The sequence below is a fragment of the Tenrec ecaudatus genome, chromosome 5 (assembly GCF_050624435.1).
Source record: "Tenrec ecaudatus isolate mTenEca1 chromosome 5, mTenEca1.hap1, whole genome shotgun sequence".
NCBI classification, from domain to species: Eukaryota; Metazoa; Chordata; class Mammalia; order Afrosoricida; family Tenrecidae; genus Tenrec; species Tenrec ecaudatus.
Window position 1 is genome coordinate 91,912,618 of NC_134534.1, and position 17,515 is coordinate 91,930,132.

General features: G+C 47.1%; 2 pseudogenes; one reads left to right on the plus strand and one right to left on the minus strand.

Annotated features, from left to right (window-relative positions):
• Window positions 1-6,475: 6,475 nt before the first annotated feature.
• On the minus strand, window positions 6,476-12,241 carry LOC142449183 (protein FAM222B-like; annotated as a pseudogene).
• Window positions 12,242-15,239: 2,998 nt separating this feature from the next.
• Window positions 15,240-17,085, plus strand: LOC142449184 (eukaryotic peptide chain release factor GTP-binding subunit ERF3A pseudogene; annotated as a pseudogene).
• Window positions 17,086-17,515: the final 430 nt, after the last annotated feature.

Genomic DNA, 17,515 nt, shown 5'->3' on the forward strand with positions numbered 1-17,515 from the left:
TCATTGCTCCCATCTTGGGCAAAACCAGCATGCTTCTCTTGCCTCACAGACTTTACTCACTTGACCTCACTCCTTGTGACTTCTTTTTGTTTCTGTGACTGAAGAGGGACATCAAAGGACAGCAATTTGATGATGTAGAAGAAGCGAAGGGGAAAAAAAGGAGGTGCTGTTAGCTATCCAAACAGATGAGTTTGAAACATATTTCCAAGAATGGAACCACAAATCTGACAAATGTACTTGGAAGGTGATAAGGTTGTTATGTTAAAAAAGAATTTTTTAATATATAAATTTGAAAAAAAATATTTTTTTTGGTACCACCATGCTGTAATGCTAACCTTTCTATAATCAGATTTGGCAATGGGTTGTCTTTGTTATGTTGTTGAGTACTGGTGTAGCAGATTATACGTTTGGTTGCTGACCAAAAGATCAGCAGTTTAAACCCACCAGTCCATTCTCATGAGAAATATGACGTTTTCTGGTCCTTTAAATATTCCCGGCTCCAGAAACCCATAAGATCCAGTTCTACTCTGTCCTACAGGTTGCTTTGAGCTAGAATCATCATTTTTGGCAGTGGGTTTGAGAGTATTTTTCGTATCTTGACTCATTCTCTTTTGAGATATAAAGGAGATGAGGGAAGTAGAACAGAGCTCTGGAAAGACTGATGTCATAGATCTTACACGGAGCGCTCCACAGAATCAGAAAATGAATCACAGAAGATGAAAAGACAAAAATCTTTTCCCAGAAGTGCCAGAGAAATCCTTCTCCTAGATCGAGCTGGCATTGGGACCTTCTGCCTCCTATTTTGTGAGAAAACACATTTGCTTGGTAAAGCCATCTACTTGTGCCATCAGAAAGGATTTCTGGTGTTGTGGTAGTTAAGCCCTTAACTGAAATGTCAATTGGGTTGAAATCCACTAAAATGATCTAGAGGAGAAAAATGTGACCGTCTGTTCACATAGACCTTGAAAGCTCTATGGGGCAGGTCGGCCTGTCCCGTGGGGTAGCTATGAATTGAAATGGACTCAGCAGCATAGACCTTTACCATAGTCTCCTGATTTCCAGCTTGCAGAAGTTGCTTGAAAGAATTACATGAGGCTGGGGGCCTGATTTTGAGTCTCAAAAAGTAAGTAGCCTTTTCCCTTCTCTCCACTCCTTCATAATAGGGCATTCTGTCTGATCCCATAACTGTAACGAAACTGGGGGTGATGCTGAGGCCCCTGTGGGGAGGGACCATCGCAGACTTCCATGGAAGAAGAAGAGCAGGAACTTGGTGATGTCAGGCCATAGACAGGGGGACGAGTGATGTCCTGAGGAGGGCATAAGGAAGGGTGGATGATATCATGGCATGGGGAGAAGGTGGGACTGGGTACCACAGGGACTGGGTACCACAGATCGTCCCCACCCCTGCCAGGTCTGCCCAGGCTCTCCCAGCCCTTTGGCTCCTGGGTGCAGCTTGGTCCTCTGTCTCCTACAGCTTCCTAGGCAAGCCCCATGACCAGGGCAGCTCTGATCAGCAGCCATGTCAAGACCTCTCTGGTGGGGTGCGCAGAAGAGTATCTTCTGAAGGTCATCGGGAATGTGCAGAGCTCCCAGAAGGTGCTGTTCCCTTGGTGTCTGCGGTCTCTCCTTCTGCTTCTACAGCTCCTTCGGCCCAGGCCCCTCAACCTCTGACCTCCGCCCTTTCACAGAACCTAATGATCCTCTCCGTTTCAGATCTTTCAACCCCACCACCTGTTCTTCCTCCTTACTCACCACAGCCCCCTGATTCATTTGCCTGCCTTCAGCCTCCAACCTCTGCTTCACCATTTCCACAGGCTAGTCTGACCCTTTCTCAATGTGACTCAATGCTGCTCCCACTGAATCCCCTCTCAGGGAATCCCTTGCCAGATAACTGCTGGTTAGCTTCTGTACCAGGGACCAAAGGCCTTGAACCCTCAAACTGTTCCATATCAACTCTCTCCTGGTGGCAGGCAGCTTCCAAGACCTTGGGTTTCTCCACCTTGAAAGATTGTGAAGCCCAGCAAAAATACACTTCCTGCCACGCTCAAGAAAATGCTTTGGGGGGCGGTCACACAGGCAGGAGCACAGAGACCAGCAACCCCACTTTTTCTACTTCAGATGCCCAGAAACTCTTGGAAATACAAGTCACAAAGAGAATCAAATTCAAGATTTGGGAGGAAAAGGAACAGAATGGATCATTTCCAAATCAAATGAGTGCCGATTACCACTTGAATTCGTTGAGGAATATGCTAAAATCATTGGGTGATGAGCAGGACGCCTCGGTCCCCCAGCCCACTTGGAGTTCCAAAGGCACCTCACAGCAGGTGCTCTCATCTCCCGAGACTTTACAAGACCTGCAGCAAAAGTACAGCCAGCTCTTCTGGGGTCTCCCCTTTCTGCACAGTGAATCCTTAGTTGCTACCGTCAGGGTCTCTGGCTCTTCACTGGAACATCCCTCTATTTTGTTCAATGGGATCTCCAATGCTTTACCAATTTCCACACAGGCTAAAATATCCCCTTCACGTTACCAGACCCAATCCTTACCATACCGGGTGGCCCAAATTCAACCTTCCATTTCAACCATGGCCCAAATTCAACCTTCCATTTCAACCATGTCCCAAATCCAACCTTCCATTTCAACCATGGCCCAAATTCAACCTTCCATTTCAACCATGTCCCAAATCCAACCTTCCATTTCAACCATGTCCCGATCTCAGGTCCCACATTTAGCTCATCTCCAGCCCTCGTTCTCCTTCTTACCTTCTTCCTTACCCCGTGGAGGACGCGGCCGCACGGACTGTCACGAGGGACCCTCTCTCATCTCCACTAGAACCCAGCGCCTGGAATGGCCCTTGGTGCACGAACAGCCACAAAGTAGAAAGGCTTTCCCCTCTGTGGTCACAAGGTCTCAAGAAATCTTTACTCATCCGCTCAGTCATCTCAGTCTTTCCCAAGAGAGTTGGTCTTCCCAAGCTCACAGGTCAGACACCACCATCCCTAGAGATTTCATCAGTCCCGAACTCCGGAAGCAACTGGAGCAACATCTTCAAAAGAGGATCATCCATCACCAGCATGGGCTGCCCCACAGGATCCAAGAGTTTCTGGAGCTGACAAAACCTCTGAGAAAAGTATCAACAGCGTGTCAGGCAGAGGACCAGAATGGACCTCCCTGCCCCTCCACGCAGAGCAGTGACAGCAACAAAGATGTAAAGGGGATGGGCTCCAGGCACCACGGAAGACCCAGGCACTCAGAAAATTTCCATGTATGTGGAGTGGCAAATTTTCAGCTTGGGAGTGATCTGGGCAGGGATCGGCGGCATAATGTAGAGGAGATGCCAAGACATAAAATATCTCAGAGGTCAGAGAGCTGCCAAGGGAGGGTTCTAGAAGTAGGCTCTGAGAAGGAACCTAGAAATAAAGTGGTAAGGTACTCGAGCAATAATTCAGGAAATTGCATAGTGAAGGACCCACAGAAGAAACGACTAGAGAGCACCCTGAATGCCCATTTGAGCAGGAAGTCAGGGCAGATTATTGAGAACAGCATCCCTGTAGATGTTCGTAAGTCCTGGCTTGCTGTGCACCATACCTTGTCTAAATCTGACACTGACCCCAGAAATGGAAATCTGGTGTCATTAGAGGGTCAGGCATCCTGCGTCAACACCACCAAAGGGCTTTCTTTTCTCAATCTGGGCACTCGATGGGTGTTGGAATCACATATTGTAAAGTTCTGGGTGAGACACAGATGGTGTCTACCCCTCAAAGTCCTGAAACTCATAAAAGTCTTTAAGGCAAAAAAGGAGAGCCCACTGCCACCTCTGAACTCCACCCTTTCCTCTTCAAGCACCCCTGAGTCGTTGGCTGACTCAAGAGCGGACGCTGCCAAGTTTCGGGAAGAAAACCTTCAAACCAGCTGGGGAGAGAAAGCAACCCCTCTAAAATCCACTCTCGTGCTAGAAAGTCCTGTCCCCACCTCCTCCCCTGCCAGGGAGGAAGGCTGGAGAGCCCTAGCACGTCCCTCGCCTGTTCATGACCGTCGGTTCTCAGCGATCCCTCAGAGAGAGGAGGTCAGGCAGCACTTTGAGCCCCTCACAGGCAGCATCCTAGACAGATCCTTACAGAACAGAGCTCTCCTGAGGGTCCAGAGAGGCAGTCTACTGTCACTTCCAAGGGAATCCATGGCCAGGATGGTTCCAAGGAAGGAGAATGTGGCATGTACCTGTGGAAGCCCCAGGCCCAGTGTTGCGATGCTGACAATGCATTTCAATTCCCAGTCTTCAAAGGCTGGAGAGACCAGGGAGTCCTCAGTGGCTGAGGCGTCTTCTGGGCCACAGCTACAGGACAGGGACACCTTGAGAACCAGCATGCCGGTAACGTTTCAAAGCAGAAATGTAGAACTGAGGGCTTTCGAGACTTCAGGGGCCAGTAAAAGGCCCCCATCGCCTAAAATGTCTCATCAAGATCCAGAAGAGAAACGCTTTATAGCGTCAGGGGTTAGTGAGTTTGGATTCAAGTTGGAGTCAGAGTCCGAGAACCAGTCTCAAGACTGTTCCACTACGATGCTTCTTCAAGACTACGCCAGGGAGGTGCTCGTGGCCGCAGATAACTTGATTTGTCAGATCTCTCAGTCCCGTCCCCAGAGCATGTCTAGTGGAGACATTTCAGCTTCCCACGTATCCTATGAACTGATAGAAGCCAGAAAGAGTGGCTTGGAGCAACGGGAGTCCCAAATGTCAAACCTTCAGGACCCATGGAAGAACCAGAGTGAGACATTTGCTCACAGTGATGAGAAAATGGGCTCCCCCAAGCTAGGAAAGTACCACAGAGGCTTTGCAGAATCGGAGGCCCCACAATCCAGTGTGATGAGCCAACCTTCCCAGGACAAGGGAGTAGTTGGTGACATCCCTGGAAGCAAGGACTTACAGATCCTGCCCGAGAAAGGAAAGGCTCCCAGAGAGAGCCACTTCAGAAAAAGGATGAAGCACTTTCTTCAGTGGATCTTCCCCAGTAAAAAAGCCAGCGGGAAGGATGACACTTCGCCCAAAGAAAAGCCCGTACCAAACTCTGCCCTGAACCAGGAAGCTGTGAAAAGCACGTGGGTCTTTACTGACAGGGAGGTCACTGAGGCTCAGGCGCTCATGACAGCTGTTGGCCAAATTCTAGAGGAGAAAATCGTGCTTCATGCTTCAAAGTCAAATGAGCAAAAAGAGGAGACCCAAGAAAGCCAGACCCTGGTTGGCTGGCGTTCCTCCTCCCACAGGGCTTCCTCCTACCCAGGAGGAGTGATGAGTGACACAAGCTGCCATCATCCAGGCACCCCTGCACGTCAGAGCTCTCCCAGCAGAGAAAGGCAGAACAGAGACACGCATCCTTTGAAGACGACTGGATGGAGCAACGAGAAACTGTGCCTGAGGCATTCCGTGTCACAGTCCTCCAGGAAGTGTATGTGCCTGGCCAAGTCACAGCTGCATGGATCAAGGATATGGAATGCCCCTGGTCTCTCTCACCATTGCCCACGGCACTGTCCTCGGGAATGTGGCTCATGTGGTCAACTAGAGCATGCTTCTGTAACAGCCTTGCTTAGTAATAAACCTTCCGTCCAGGGAAGTAGTCAGTCCACACTGGGTTAACACATCCTGTCTACGCTAACAGCTTTTCCCAGGCAAGCTATTTCTGGTTCCTTAATACATATGTTTTTTTTCCTCATCAGAGGGTTGTGATTTCTGTCTCTGCCATATTGTGCTATAGAGCAGGAGACATCGTCTGCTTCTCCTGAATATGTGCATTGGCTTCTAGAAGTGATGCGGAGGGCATGGAGCGAGGTAGACGGTGGTTTTTCACATCTACCTCCATCCCAGGTTCCTGACACCTGTTCAGATGTCCTAGTTTTAAAGTTTGTTTTTATAATATTGTCACTGCAAAAACAAAAACCAACCTAACCAAAAACTCGTGTATGAACACGCAGGATTTGTCAAGATGAAAAAACCTCTGAAGACCCTCCCCCAAGAACTGGCTCAGAGTGTGTAAAGATCTGGCTCAGGAGGGGTGGTCAAGATGAGAACAACCTCTGAAGACCCCCACCCCAAGATCTGGCTCCAATTGTCTTTCACTGCTTTCTTTCTACCTTGAATTTGGTTTCCCCCTTTCTTCTTTGAATTTGGGGATGAATATACTTGTGGTGTCACCATGCACAATGGGACTCGAAGCCATTCTGTATATTTACACACACACACGTTTAAGACTTACAGAGCAGGGCAAGACTTATTAGCTAGTGTAGAGAGAAACAAATGCACTTTCACATTTTTTAGTGTTGATGGTGGTTTCAATTTTAGACTCCAGGGTGATCATCCCTTGCCTATATAATTCCTCAGGTAAGGTAGCTTTGGGGTTTGCTTTTCCGTGGAGGGCTTGGGAGCTGAAAGTTTCGAGGGGCAATGGTGAGAAATGGATGTTGGGTATGCTACGTAGACTCGTGCAACTACAAGCCAAGGAATGTCAAGGACGGAAAGTCAGCCACGCTCAGAAAATAAGAAGAGACAAAGAGGGAGCCTTTAGATGGTGAATGGTTCTGCCAACATCTTGGTTTGGGGGCATCCATGGACTGCTCACCGAAGAATGGCATGGCAAGGTCCTTACGACCCTTCGCTGTTGCTCTTGGGAGGGAGCAGAATGTGGTTCCACAGGGGTTGGCCAGTGAGGTTGCCAGGCCACTGGCTGGTGGAGATAGGGTCAGTTTCTCCAGCGGTGACTTAGATGGAAGGATTGTGCCACACAGAGTTCCTGCGGGTAGGCAGACCCTGTCAACGCGCATCCTTCTTGCATGCTTGCCAGCAGCCACTAGTGGCTAGTATCACCCCAACCTCACTGCACATATGTTGTAGGTGGACCAGCTAGTGCTGGTTCCAGGTGACTGACTTGAGGTCCCCAGGATAGCTCACGGTCTCTCGAGAGATGCCCAGGGCAAGTTGACAAGACCTGCAGTGGGCAGTGTGGTTGTAGCCTGATGGATTTGTTCCATGAAACTGACCACATATGAAGGTGTTGGCGTGTGGATGCTGTGAGTTGACGCACGTGTGCTTGAATTGATGAGCAGAGTGCAGGTGAGGGGGCTGGCCCTCCCATACTCAGGTACTGCTGATGCCTGCCCTCCACTGGCAAAACTGGTTGATTTGATGCAGGACGCTGCTTGGGTCCAGGGCCTAGTTGAGCTGTAGGGTTAATTGCCATTGAAAGGGGGATAGTTGAGGTAGGCATGGTCACATCCGGGCATCTGAGTCTAGCCTCTTCCCCTACCTTCATGCAACAAAGGGTTGGAGGTGCTGGAGACGCTGGTGAGCCAGGAGCTGAGGGTGGAACAAGCCCTGGGTGTGGGCCATGGGCTTAGAGTAACCCCTGGAGGCTCTTTGGGGCAGCACCTGGGGTGGCAGGACACTGAGGACACTGCAGTGTCTAGGGAGAAGCCTGCGCCAAGGGTGGGATAAAGTGCTGGCCGCCACAGCAGCATGGGGGTGACTGTAATTACCTCAGGGAGCAGATGGGCCCGAAAGCCTCAAGTATTCTTGAGGCCAGCACTTTGACAATGGTAAGCAGGTCTGCGTTGCTCTGAGGCAGTCGGAGTCAGGTAGCGCGGCTGTAGAGCTGCTCAGGTTGATGTGCGGAGGCCATTCACAGTAGGACAAATGTGTTCCAGATGGGGAACCTCCACAATTTCTGAAGTCCATTCATGTGTGTTTGAGAGCAAACAGTTGTGAGGGCAGGTTAGCATGGGAGACTGGCATGAACACAACATGGGGCAGTCATGCACCCTTGTGCCCAGGAAAGGCTCTACAATGCTCACTGGGGCTCCTGGCTCTACCTTGCCTGCCTACCCAAGGCAGCTCAGCCCTCCTCACCCCGCTACCCAGGAGATTGGGTTCTAGTTGGCTCTACAGAAAGGAGGCAGCAGCTGAAGGTGCTAGGCTCTTGGAGCTCAGCACTCTGCGGTGCACCGACCCCTCCCTCCTCTACCTCAAGCGGGATTTAGCTCCAAGGGGATGGGTTTGCAGGTCTAAGAAGAGGTAGAGGAGGCTGCCTGTTCCTAGGAGGGTGTCAGCCTGAGACACCTTAAGAAGACGTTCCACAGTCCTACAAGGTCCCCACAAATCGACATCGACTCCACAGCAGTGAGTTTGAATTGGAGTTGAAGTAGTGGGGTGAACTTCCCCACTCATGCTCCACCAAGTGTTCCACCAGAGTAGCTTCGCAGGTCACAAAGTGGGAATGGGACATTTGGGAGCTTCACGTGGCCCCCCTTCCCGTGGCTCTACCAGTGGCCCCCCTCTTAGCTTTGCTGCGAGAACATATAAAGTCATACCACCCCCTGCTTCTGCATCTCTCACATTCCAAAGAAACAGCAAGAGTGGAACTTTTAGCTCTGTGACACATGGGTGGGAGCTTCCAGGTGGCTGCCCACTAAGGGTTAGCAACTAATGAAGATGTATCCTCTTAACAGCCCTGTGGAGGGGTGACCTCCATTCTTCTTTATCTAAACCAAGAGAGAGCAAGCTGCGTGTATAATTGGCAGTGACAACTGGGCACTGTGGGACTAGTGTGGGGTGCAGTAAAGAAGAATTTAAAGGGTTGGAGTCACAAAGAAGGCAAAGCGGTTTAGGGATGATGCATTAAACAAGGAAGCACCTGAGCTGCCTTCACTATCTTCAAGCCTAGAAGGGGAGAGAAGGTAGGGACCAGGTCTCCACCCTGCTTAAGCTTCCAACCCAGCAGCCTTAATGTCCTATAGAAAAGACCAGGCTCACACAGTAAGTGAAGCCTTCACACAGGGAAATGGACTTTCTCAATAATATAGTACAATGGCACAGTTTTCTTCAATCCTCACCTCTGAAGTGGAAGAAAGATGAGTTAATGGGGAGAAACCAGGATTAGGGAACTCAGAGAAGTCGAGGATTAGTGACTCCCAGGTGGGTGCTCTTCACACCCATGTACTTCAAAAAATTCTCCCCAAAGCCCAGAAGGTGGGAGCATGAAGGAGCTGAGGGCCACAAAGCAAGCGACACCTGGCTCCCAGTCCTTGCTTACTGCGGAGACTCTGGAAATCAGGATGTACACTCACAAGGAGATTGTGACATGTCTAAATAGGACACAGTCCAAGCATCCCCATCTTCCCTCCTCTTCTAGCACAGGTTTTCCCTGTTTCCAGGCCATGAGCCAGGAGCCAACATGAGCAAGGAGCCTGGTGCTACGGGCTCGGCCCTGGGTTCTAACTGCACAGCCTGCAATTAAAATCCATCAACTACTCCTTGGGGAAAAGATAGGGCCATTGGCTTCAGTAAAAGAGTCACAGTCTCTAAAACCCTCCATTGGCTGACTATGGGTTGCAATGTGTGATAATCTGGGGACTTTAGAGAAACAAATCCACAGAAACTCATGTATGAGAGAGTTTTATATAAAGGTTAAATGCACATCAAGAAAACATCCCAACCCAGTGCTGCCCAAGCCCACAAATCCAACATTAGCCCATTTGTCCAACACCAATCCACAAAGTCCTCCTCCAACTCACAAAACACACGCAATGATGCCGACTGCAGGAGGAAAGCCGAGTCAGTGAATACATAAGCATCTCAGTGCTGGCAGGAGTCTCTGCGCGGCTGCTCCAGCACCCAGGGCTGTATCGGGGTAGGTCCATGTGGCTTCTCCTCAGGGATGTCTTGCAGCAAGTGAGCATGGCCAGATGAAGCAGGGAACTGGCTAAGGCAGCTGCACCCTGGTCTGACCATCAGAAAGCAAGAGACCCGAGAATTCGAAAGGCAAGGCTCACTGAGCCATTTATCCTCCTTCAATTAATTATCCCGCCCTTCAATTATTTCCACATGTGTTTATCGGCCAGGTTGGCAGAATAAACTATCTCACAATGGAATCATCGATGGCAGTGGGTTTGGCTTGCTTTACCCACATGAGAAGGCAAAAGGGTCCATTCAAAGTAGGACAACTGATTAGCGAATGCTCTGTGTGATCAGTGGCTGTTGGAACCAACTCCAGGGTACAGTGTCATGGTTCTGTTTGATACTGACTGGGACAAGAACACTGGGGATCCCTTTTCTTTTACCTTTCTCTGTCCTTCCCCCTGCTCCCACCTCCAAGGTTTTCATACCTTTCCAGGCAATGGAAGGCCAGTCAGGAAGAGGAGTTCCACAAAGCACTCACAGGGGCTCTCCGTAAAAACCCACTGAAACCTTCTGCCCAGAGAGAGCTTTCAGTGGATCTTCCACGGAAAAAGCACAGAGACCCGCAAGGAAACAGATTGTGAAGAGAACCTCACAGATTCCCCGCAGACACCTCTCACAGAGACCTTAGAAACCTCCCGCAGGTTTCTGCACAGACTTACCAGGGACCTCATGAAGAGACCTTCACACGCAGATTTATAAACAGACTCCCCCACAGAGACCCCAGAAAGATCTCCACCAGGGAATTACGGGAAGGCACTACTCAGATTTCCATGCGGGTTTCCTACGGATATAACACTCAGGCCTCACAAAGAGACCTGGCAAAGAGTAGCCATTCTTGAGGAACCTGAGCAGCCGCCCACTTCCCGTATGAAGCCACTTCACAAACTGATAGGACTGTCAGCAGCTGTGCCTTCCAAAGACCCCCAAGACTCTGGGACAGGGTCAGCGTTGCTCCAAATGTGCTGTACAGTTTTGTTTTATCATGACATGGTTTCTGATCAAAGGAATTACAAACTGTACATGCAAACATGCAAAAGCCTGCCTTCACAGGTTTTCCTTAGCTTGAACTCTGGCACAAAGGTTGAACAATAATGCACTTGGAAAATAAGTAAACTACTGTGAGCATCTAATGACAGAGAAGCCTCATTTGTTCAATTATACTTATCACAGTCCAATTATGTCAATGTTACAATTGATTTTGTTGGGGACAGAGCCTACCCTCAAGAAGGCTGGCTTCTGTATTGAGAACAGGAAGACAATCCTACAGCAAATGGCCTTCCTAAGGGGACAGATCAAGAAAGCTATGCTTGATTTCCCCTTGTACCCAGGTGAGCTGCACGACTAACAGAAACAAAATTTTGTTTGCTGTTTATTAACATTTGTTACTTAAAATATGGTACCGCCCTTAAATCATATTGCACATATTTCCAAGATATAGAAAGGTCTTTATGTTCAAGTAACAGATTATATTCATGGATTAGCTAGAATGATATATTTATAAATAATTATAACAAATGCACATTTTTCTAAGACTCCAAACGATCAGCGTCCAGTTTTATATTTATTACAGGGGCAAAAGAAGACACAGAACACAACATGGGAATCTTAGAAAATATACCACATTATCTGTGCACTAATAAAGTTACTGAAAGACTGGCATTTACTCAACATATGTACTATAATCACCGAGGTCTCACTGTCCAACTGGCATTTTTCAGTTAGAGCACTTCAATGAGACTACATGCTGCTTGTTGCTAATAAACATCCTATTGGCCTTATCATATTTAAAAATAGATTTCTAAGAGATATGTGTGTATCGCTGGTTGTCTCTCAGATGACCCTTTGGGCAACAGTCTCACAGCTCCTTCTCTAAGAAAGGAGTGAGCTGACAAGGTCTCTTTGGGGATATTTATTTATTTTATTAAAAAATCATTTTACTGGGAGCTCTTATAGATATCATAACATTCCATAGTTCAATCACATAAAGCATTATTATAAAATTGCTACTACAATCAGTTTCAAAACACATTCTTTCTTCTTGAACTCCTTGATATCAGCTCCCTTTTATCCCCTCCTTCCCCCACCCTCCCCCCTGCCCAGGAACTCTTATTTTACTTATTTATTTTATTTTGCCATATCTTACACCATCCAATATATCCATTCCCATACAATTCTGTTGTTCACTCCCCTCAAGTGAGGTTATACAGTCATCAATGCTGTCAGCTCCCCTTCCCCTCCCATACCCTCAGGGAACCATTACTCCTGTTACTGTTTCTAAAGGGTTATCTATCCTGACTTTCATGTATTAACAATCTTAAGTGTACCAATGACCATACAAAAGTCTAACGTGGTTAATGAGGTAAAACAAATAAAACCCACAATAATAAGGGGAGGAAATATTAAAGAACAGGGGATAGTTATGTGTTTCACTAGTGCTATACCACACCCTAGATTTATCACGCCTTCTGTGAGGGACTGTCCAATTAGCTTACAGGTGGGTTTGGGGTCTTCATTACATCCATGCCCCGTCACATCGATTTGGTTGCTTGTTTCTGAATCTGATACCTTTTTCTATTGATACCTCAGGATCATACATGCTTCTTCCATGTGGCCTTTGTTGCTTCCCTGCTAGATGACCTCTTGTTTAACTATGGGTGTAAATATTTTTTATGAAAAAGACAATAATTAAGCAACGAAATACTTTTAAAATGTGATCATGTATATATGTTCACAATCCTGTTGGGTATTGTATTGAATACATATGCAAATGATGGTAGCACCATTTGAGCTGCCCGTTGCAAAAGATGCCAATTAGAGGCCAGTTATTTTGAGACAAAGGCGTAGTTGAGTAACTGGGTTTCAATACATAGTGGTATCCAAGGGATAGTAAAAATTATGTGCTCTCCCTGAGGGAGAAAGGAGGTTTTACAGTGCTAGCTGGCAGAAGGTAGGAGGTCTGAGATCTTTCAGGTTTTCCTTTGTCCAGCTGCTTTCTCAGGCTCTCTCTACTCTCGGGGAAGATCCTCGCCTGCTTTAGTCCTTGGTAATCCTCAGGAAGCACCTAGCCTTTCTCCACCTCCCAGTCCCATTTGACTTTATGTCTACTCGGCTTTTTTATAACTGAGAAGTCATGTTTAGGACACAAACTACTCTATTATGACTGTTATTAATGTACAAAAACAAAAAAGAATAATAACCCTATTCCCAAATGGGATCCTATCCATTTGGGTAAACAGGATAGGATTCCAAAACAATGTGGGGGTGACCCGATTTAATCTTTAACAATAATGTTACTCAATCACAGAACTATGAAAAGTGGCTATGGAACACTTCTAAGGTATTATCCATAGGACTTTAACAAGTCATCATCTCCCTTTGGGCACATAAGCCATGAACACATTTCCACCTGCATGTCACACCACCGCCACCAACGGCTGTGCAATCGATCTGACTCGTGGTTACCACGGAGGATTCCCCATTATCTGGGCATTGGCAGGTACTCTTGATCCAGACAACCTAGAACAGTCAACCACCTGGCTACTAAGTGGGCACCAGGATCGTTCCTACAGGGATTTCCCTGATAACTTCTGGGGTGACACACATGACTCAACTTGGGTCAGGGCATAAAAGGATCTCAAAGAGCCCCTATGGCGGTGGTTCTCAACCTGTGGGTCGTGACCCCTTTGGGGGTCGAATGACCCTTTCACAGGGGTCATTCGATTCATAACATCAGCAAAATTGCAGTTATGAAGTAGCAACGAAAATAATGTTATGGTCTTTTTTGGGGGTGGGGTGTCACCACCACATGAGGAACTCTATTAAAGGGTCACAGCATTAGGAAGGGTTGAGAACCACTGTGGTGATTCTGTGTATGGACAAAGCAGGTTTAATTGTACTCCCCATTAAAAAAGTCAGTTGGGAAAATACTTGTAAAGTAAGTCCCTGGGTTAATGCAAAACATGTATAATTTACCTTTCTCAATAGTGTTTTAAATTCTATATCATTTGGCTAAACTTAGTGATAATATCAATAAAATTACCTTGTAACCCACGAGGATGGTTTACAATGTCCTCTATTATAAAGTGACAACGATGCGTCTAAAGGTAACAAAAGACATATATAAATATGAATGGATTGGGGGCGGGGCTGCAAAAATAGTCTACATCAGTGGTTCTCAACCTTCCTCATGCCACAACCCTTTAATACAGTTCCTCATGTTGTGGTGACCCCCCTAAAAAAACCCCATAAAATTATTTTCATTGCTACTTCATAACTGTAATATTGCTACTGTTATGAATCAGGCGACCCCCTGTGAAAGGGTCATTCGACCCACCTCCCAAAGGGGTTGTGACCCACAGGTTGAAAACTGCTGGTCTACAAGAACCATGGCTTAATCTGCCCAGAGACAGAAAAACGAGATGACTGCTCCAATTAGCATGGACTCAAGTAAAATTGGAGGAAAGTGTAGAAAACGTCAAATTTCATTTAAACATACAATTGAGCTGTTTGTGACTAGAGGACTCACAGAGACTACCTCAGACACTCTTCAAATCTTAATCGAAACCAACTTTTGTGGCCATCTTATAGCAAAAAAATTGAACATAACCCATACATACTGTGTTCCTTTAAATCATCTCTGGTATTAGACCAAATAATACTTACTTTAAAACAAAGAGGAGAATGTAAGGCGCTGTGAAAACAGATGAACGAATATGGAACAACCAGCTGGAAATAATGGAAGACAATAACCAACACCCGTGAACGACTTGTGTGGAAATTGTTGACTATGCGGCTCACTCTGGACCACCCTCTGAAGTGCAATACTACCACCTCGTGATCAAATACTTTATTGCACAATAGCCCCCAAAGCACACCTTTAACTACATTACAATTCCAATCTTTTACCCCTCCAGATTAAAACAAAGCTCAAATAACATCTCATTCCCTCCTGCCCGGCTTTATTCCTGGCAGTGGGTGTGTACGGCTGTCTTAACTGCTTCCTGTGCTAGTCTTGGGGCTGCAAGAAGGAAAACGCATCTGAGCAACACTTGAGAAAATAATCGTAAGAGACCCCAGGAGTGAAAATACTGCTTGTGTCCAAGATGATGACTTAATTTTCATTCTTTAGCGCTACCCTCAGACCAAGACACATTACTAGAGCTCAAATGCTTCAAGTGCTGCCTGCCAGCTTCCTTGTATAGCTGAGCACTGCACAGAGCCATGTTTGTAACTGATACCTAGTGAAAAGACGATTCTCAAGACTGCCCGCAGCAGGAAAGGGCTCCAAGAAGTTGGGTGGCCCAGGAGGTCTAGTCACTCTGCAAAGGCACTTGGAAATTATCTCTTGGCTTGATGATGGTTAGGGCCAGTCAGTAAACGTACTCACAGGCTGAATAAGTAATGCATTGGCTAATTTGTACAAGTAGATTGTTTAGGAGGTGGTCGGGGTTGGGTGGGAGACCCACTTGCACACACGAATGCCCAGTGGGATCGCGAGCTGCGGCCGCACGGACACTGGGGATGGTGTCCATCACTTTCCTCGAGGACCCGCGGGGCCTGGACCTCGGAACCAGGCCCGCCAGCTCGAATCGGACCAGCCAGCCACCGAGGCACCGGCAGCCTTCTCTGGAGGAACAGCCACCGCTGCGCAAACGGTCACATTCAGTTGTTAGCCTGGCACGGACAGAAGTTGTAGGAAAAGCAGAGAAATACATGCGGCTCCAGGAGAATCCTGTGAGCACAAAGAGCTAAGTGAAGCCGAGTCTGAGAATGCCCAAGAAATGATGGCGGATAAGCAAATACCCAAACCCAAATCGGTGGTGGCACCACCTGGGGCTCCTTCAAAAGAACACGTCAATGTCATATTCCTCGGGCATGTCGATGCTGGCATCATTGGCGGACAAATAGTGTATATGACAGCAATGTTGGACAAAAGGACACTTGAGCAATAAGAACGGGGAAGCCAAAGAGAAAAAGAGAGAAACTTGGTACTTGTCTTGGGCCTTAGACACAAACCAGGCAGAGTGCGACAGGGGTAAAGCTAGAAGTGGGTCGTGTCACTTTGAAACAGAAAAGAAGCATTTCACAATCCTAGATATGCCCGGCTGCACAAGCGTTGTTCCAAATTTGATTGGTGGTGCAGCTCAAGCTGCTTTGGCAGTGCTGGTGATCTCTACCAGGTGAGGAGCATTTGAAAGTGGAACTGAAAAGAGGGGACAGACCAAAGAGGACAGGCCATGTCGGCCTCGACATCCAGAGTAAAATACTTAATTGCACTCAGTAGTAAGATGTAGGATCCAACAGTAAATTGGAGCAATGAGAGATATGAGTAATGTAAAGAAACAAGTGACACTTCTGAAGACAGTCAGCTTCTATCCTTGAAGATCTATAAAATAGGGGTGGAGTCTAGCCTGATGGTGACTCCTTATGGGTATGGTCTTCTCATAAGGAGGGGAACCTCTTCCCACCCCGTACCCCCACCTCTCTCTGCCTTCACCTTCCACTTGGTGAGGCACTTCAAGAGTCCTATGATGCTTTCACCACTATTGGATCTACCCTTGGCACCCACCGAACCTGTGATCATCCTGTATCCTGCATCATTACATGTGGTTGCTGGCTGCATACGTTTGAAGAGGGATTTATAGACTAGTATTGGACTTGTGGACTGAATCTGGACTGGACTGGGTTGTTTGCTTGAAATATAATTACTTCCTGATATAAAGCTCTCTTTTACATATATCTGAGTGTCACTGGATTTGTTTCTCTAGTCAACCCAGCCTAACACAAATCCCCCCAAAAACACTCATGTTATGCCCTGCTTGGGATTGACAGAAGCAAATTTCCAAGAGCAATTAGGTTTCTGTCCTTGCTACAGTGGATTATCATTACCAGTGGATTCCATATCTGGATTTTTCGCCAAACTTCAATAGATCATTTGGAGGAGCAATCAGGTTGCCAATTGTGGATAAGTACAAGCAAATGGTTACTGTGGTCCTGGGAAAGTTGGGATGAGGATCAATCTGCAAAAGCCAGCACCTTGAAATGATGCCAAACAAGCCAGGCCTTCTTTTTAGCATAACCTGGAAGTCCTTGGAATTCTCTCTGGTGATGTAGTGCCTGACTGTAGCCCCAGGTGAAAAACCTCAAAATCAGAATGAAAGGGATCAAAGAAAAGGAGATTCTTCTAGGATTCATACTTTGTGATTCAAATAATCTGTCAGTATGGATGGACATTTGATGTCCAGATAGTGATTATTGAGCACAAACCCATCACCACCCAGGTTATAATGCTGCATGTTCATACCTGTATTGAGCAAGTTGAAATGTCTTTATCTGCTTAGTAGACAAAAAAAATCAGAGAAACTAGATCAAGTAGGCCTCACTCCTTAACAACACAGGAACCATCTGCCGTGAGCCCTCTAATGACTTCCCTCCGGTGGGTTCACTTTAAGCTCAGAGACAAGGTCCAGATCATTGCAATTAGAAGAGTCTGAAACTGGTTCCAGAGAAAGACTAGGCATTTTCTTGGTGACCCTGCACAATGCTGTGAGGAAATTTGAAGTAGGCACCAGCCTACTCCACACCGCCTTCTCTGAATTTCTGACCATTGATGGAGCTCTCCCTTTAATTTACAGAGAAAATTCACAGCAAAAGTTCATGTTATGTCAGCTTTCTCATATAGAAAGCTCTGTGGTGCCACTATTGAATTACCGCCCCCCCTCACCCCCCCCCTCCACCAGATATTTTTCTTTCCCTCTCAAACTTGGCTTCCTTGGAAAGATTTGGAAATCACTTTG